Below are 5,272 nucleotides of genomic sequence, written 5' to 3' on the forward strand. Positions count from 1 at the left end.
ACTGAGGCCAGACAGAGCAGCCCAGATAGAGGAATGGGATCCAAAGGTAGGCAACAAAGTCAAAGACAGCCCCTACTACCATAGCTAGGGGTCCACATGATGGCCATGCTGCATATCTGATCTATAGGTGTAGGGTGTTGTTGAGTCTAAAAGGGCCTCCTTCCAAGGTGGAGATGTTTCAACTTGGCATTACCATTTTTATTTCTCAAGGCTGCCGCAGCAAAGTCTGCCATCTCTAGAATTCAAATACTAGCATAATATTTTCTCATCATTCTGGGGGGGAAATATTGCAGAAGATTTACATTAAATGGAGCAGATCACTCTAACAATGATGGGTACTTTATTTCCGTGAGTACTGGGTGGTGAGTTTTAAGGTACTGAAGGAATTTGAATGACATTGGGTAACCAGTTACCAAATATTGTAGAAACTCTCCCTTTACCAAGTGACCTCTTTACAACATGAAGATGTTGTATATCTATCACATTTGTCTCTCCTGCAAACAAAATCCAGTGGAAGGTAGATTTTTTAGAAAAGAGTACTCACTTTTCTTTCTTTTTTCTATATTCCTCTTTTTTCCCCCCATGAGTCTCATTCACTCTGTTTAGCTTCCTCTCTCCATTTCTCCATCTTTCTATTTTTCTTTAAAAAGCCACATTTCTGTAGTTTAATAAGAAACTGTACAATGTTTGCTTTCAAATCAAAGAATTATATTTTGTGGTAGCTAAGTGAAAAGAAAAATAATCTCCGTTATTTTACTTTTATTACATACCATTAATCACATTCCAGTCACATGAATTATTTGGCTAAAACCTTTCAAGTCTCTCTTGAATTTATAGTGATGTGGGTTTAATCATATGTTAGCACCTCATGGAATGAATTGGATTTTCTGGGTCTCGGTTAACTTTAACAAATTTAAAGACCAGCGTGAAGAGGCGGAGAGAGCAGAGCTCTAGTGACTAGCAGTGATGACGTGATATGGGTAGGTCCTGGATGTGGCTGGTCCCAGACTCAGTTGACACTGTATAGGACAATTTACCACATGTGTTGAATTCAAAGTATATAATTTAATGGGATGTATTTGTGGTATTGAAGACCTATTGTATGACAAGAGGTTATTGAACACTTATATCAAAAACCAAATAGTAAACATTTTAGTCTTTAAAATATAAACATGTATATTCATGTGGATGTCCACACACACACACACACACACACACACACACACACACGAACGCACACACACAGAGTACCATATATGATATGAATATACATTTTTCTATTTCTCCTTTTATTTTCTTTCTCCTCTATTTTTACTTTCTTCTTGAACAAGCCTTTAAAATTATCCATTTTTAGTTTAAGTCCTATCCAGAAACTTGAGCTGTAGCATGTAGACCCCTTTTTTAGGCATGCTGTTTCCCAGGCTGATTATTGTTCTACCCTATTAGGCTAATGTGAGCCAAATGCAGTCCTTTGTGTTATTGTAGTCAGTTCAGGACCCTTCAGACAGAGGATCTCTGAGTATCAAGATGTTTCAGGAGATTGTTTGATTCAAGGAAATGACAAACATTCTTACCTGAGGATAACTGGTGCCCTGGCCTTGTAAAAAAGAGTAATCACGTATCTGGTAGTGAGTGTTTTGCTTTAAAGAAGTTTAGCATTGTGTAGGAAAGTAAAAGTTCTAAAGCAACTAGAAAGAATTTCTGAGAAGTAAAGCTGAAAGTCTGGGAGCAAGAATGGAGGGTAAGGATGGATATAGGCATAGGTATGGGGGCTCATAATACTGTGGAACATGCTTAGGAAAAAAACAGGGCTATCATTTTGATAAGATTAGGTTGTGGGTACAAGATGGCTTGCTGGGTAAAAGTACTTGCAGAACAAACCTAAAGACCTGAGTTTGGTGCACAAAACTGACGGTGGAAAGAATTGACTCCTGAGGATCATTCATAACTTCCTCATCTGTATCATGGCACATATGTGATTGCACTCTTGCATGCACATAATACACACATGTACGCAATGATAATAAACAAAATAAAAAATGTAAATAGTATGATCTGACAAGCTTAAGGGATGTCTCAGCAATGAAGAAAGCTTATTTTGGCAATGAGACAGGTTAACTCCTCTCAACAACTAGTGTACATCAAAGAGGATAGTTAGCATAAAAAAAAACCCAAAAAACAAAAACAAAAACAAAAACAAAGAAAAAAACAAAACAAAAAATACTCTTCATAGAGATGACGACAAATGCAGCAAATAAGCCCACTGGACAATATGTCCTAGTTTCTGCCACAGACTGAATTCTACCTAAAAAGGGGGGCATAGTTGGATTCAGGCAGAGTCGACAGCCAAACTCTGCCCAGACAGGCTAAGTAAGTCCTCAATAGTCTCTTTCTCACAAACATGTTTGTCAGATATATTAGGGCAGAAGGCTGAAGATGCTGCAATATTATGGAGAATTTTGAGTGACTATTCAGTTAGCAAACTATTTCTGTCTTCTCATTTGGAAAGCTAACCTGCATTCCAGGTATACTCAGGTAATCAATTTATTTTATTCCTTCTCAAATCTATTACAAGATTGAAGACCAGGTGGTTTAGTTTTACAATTAAGCATAGTTGTTTATGGTTTAAGATGTTTTTAGATCTAGATGTTTTAGATAGATGTTTTAATTTGATAATAATGAGATATGATAGATATTGATTTACATTTAAAATTTTAGATGTACCAAGGTAAGAAAGATGTTTTCTTCAAGGCTGTCAAACACAAATAGCCTAAACACTAAGAATGTAACATTTATATAATTCCTGATTTTGTCCTGGTTCTTCTTGCTATATGTGGTTTATTTTATATATGTGCAATAATATAAATGTATATGTAAAATAAATTAAATTAATCACCCCATCCTAAGGGAAAAAAGCATACAGAACTCCAAATAGATGCAATAATATAATATAAATGTATATGTAAAAAATTTTTAAAAATTTAACAAAGAAAAATTTAAATAACTTGTTCTAACAAAGGACCCAGGCTCAGCTTGCAGCACCTAACACCTACACAGCAATTAACAAACATTTGTAACTCCAGTTCCAGGGTATCTGATACTCTCTTCTGATCTCTGTGTTCATTAGGAATGCACATGGCACACAACCCTGCACACACATAAGGTAAAATAAATAAATCTTTAAATAATGTGAATGGTTTTATGTAGCTGTATATAATAAAAATTAAAAGGTTATTAGAGTGAAAAATACATTTAAATATATTTTTAAAAAACCTATAACTTCCTTTTTTCAATTTGAGAAGGAGCATTTTAATAAGCTGATATTTATAATAAACATTTTATGGTAAACATGTTTAAAAAACATCTTAATAATAGATTTCCTCCCTTTTTATTTCTAATCATCTTCCTGGAGATCAATAATCTATTCACTCATGTTTTATGTACAAACAAGAGTCAATTAGTTCTCCTAGATTAACTTAAGTATGACTTTTTATATCACTGTTTTAGAACAGTTTCCAAATCACAACTCCTTGAGAATATCATAGTTTTAAAAAATTGAAACACATTTGAACAAAAGCATCTCTATCAAAATATTTTATATAAAAGTCCTAGGAACTGAGTTGTTTTGAGATGTCTCCATGTTCATAAACAACCAGTTGTGGATTTATGTTCTGTACATATAGATTGAAGACATAAGACTTATGGGTCAGAGAAAAAGGGCAAAGGACTTTGTTACTCATAGTAAAAATGGCAGATGGAGATTACTTTGGGTTTTTGCAAGTTTGGGTAGGCTCACGGTATCCTCAATGGGGGTCACACAAGGGCTTTACCATGGACATTTGCATGCTCTATGGGCTTTTCTGCAGGAGCAGGGCTCTAAGCTTGAGGGATTCACTACTTTGATGGACAGTGGAAGCAAGTTGAATATTTGTCCAAAGGGAGACATTACCTCATCCCTAAAGTTTGCTGTCTGCAAACCGAGCCCTGAAAAACATTTAGATGAGGGGTTGTCAAGGCTTGTGTTCTTTGTTTGTCCAATAAGAACACTCACAGATGCTCAGGGACCATCAACCATTAATTCTTTCATCAAGGAATAGAATAATGTCTGGGTATTTCAGGTCATATTGTGCAACAGTTTATTTTATCTTAAACATCACATGAATTAATAATACTCATCAACACACATGGCAACAAAGTGCTTGAAGAGATTTATACTTAGTCTTATGTTACTGATCTGTGTTAATTCAAAAAAGTTATACATTTTCTAGTGTGTTCTTAGTACTAAATTCTCATTAATTATTACTATAAACCTAACAAACTATTACTAGTCTCATTCAAAATATAATACTCCATTAAGAAATATTGTTCTTTCTCTGATCTAAAATTATTTTATTAAATTTCTCTTATATGACAGAATTGATTTTTATTCTTTTTAATGATGATCCTTACAACTTTTATTTCTTCTCCCATTTTTTCTTTTACATTAAATATTTTTCAGTTAAATAAGCACATATAAAGACAGTTTTAGAAAGTTCCATTTGAGTTCAGATTCCCTCAAAAATAGACCTGACTCTAATAATGACTTGGCTGTTACTTGCATTCTTTGGTTAAAATTGCTGTAAAGACTCATCAGGAGTGAGGAACTATGTCAATTAAAGTACAAACTGACAAAGAAAGGGACTATTTCTAACCAGCCAATGCAGGTAACTCAGGTTAAGATAATCTGAGGTCTCCAGGAACTAATGGAATGAGATGCTTCAGATATATATAACCTGAGTTATAAGCTATTCTGAAATTAGATAATGGTCTCTGAATATTTTCAGTTACATTTGTGTTTACATAATATTATATTTAATAATTAGTTGATATATCAGAAAACTAGGAATAGGGCTTTCTCAAGACCCAGTTATTCCACTCCTTGGAATATACCCAGAAGATGCTCCAGCACAGAACAAGAACATTTGCTCAGCCATGTTCATAGCAACCTTATTCAGAATAGCCAGAACCTGGAAACAGCCTAAATGCCCCTCAATAGAAGAATGGATAAAGAAACTGTGATACATTTACATTATGGAATAGTACTCAGCTATTAAAAACAAGGAATCCACAAAATCTGTGGACAAATGGATTGAACTATGAATGATCATAATGAGTGAGTTAACTCAGAAACAGAAAGAGTCAAATGGTATATACTCACTTATATCTGGACATTAGCCCAAGGGATATGTCCCATGAAAGTATTCACTTACCAGAAAAATGGGACAGAGGGGAA

Source organism: Acomys minous (genome assembly GCF_964271855.1).
Source record: "Acomys minous genome assembly, chromosome: 17".
In the NCBI taxonomy this organism is placed as follows: domain Eukaryota; kingdom Metazoa; phylum Chordata; class Mammalia; order Rodentia; family Muridae; genus Acomys; species Acomys minous.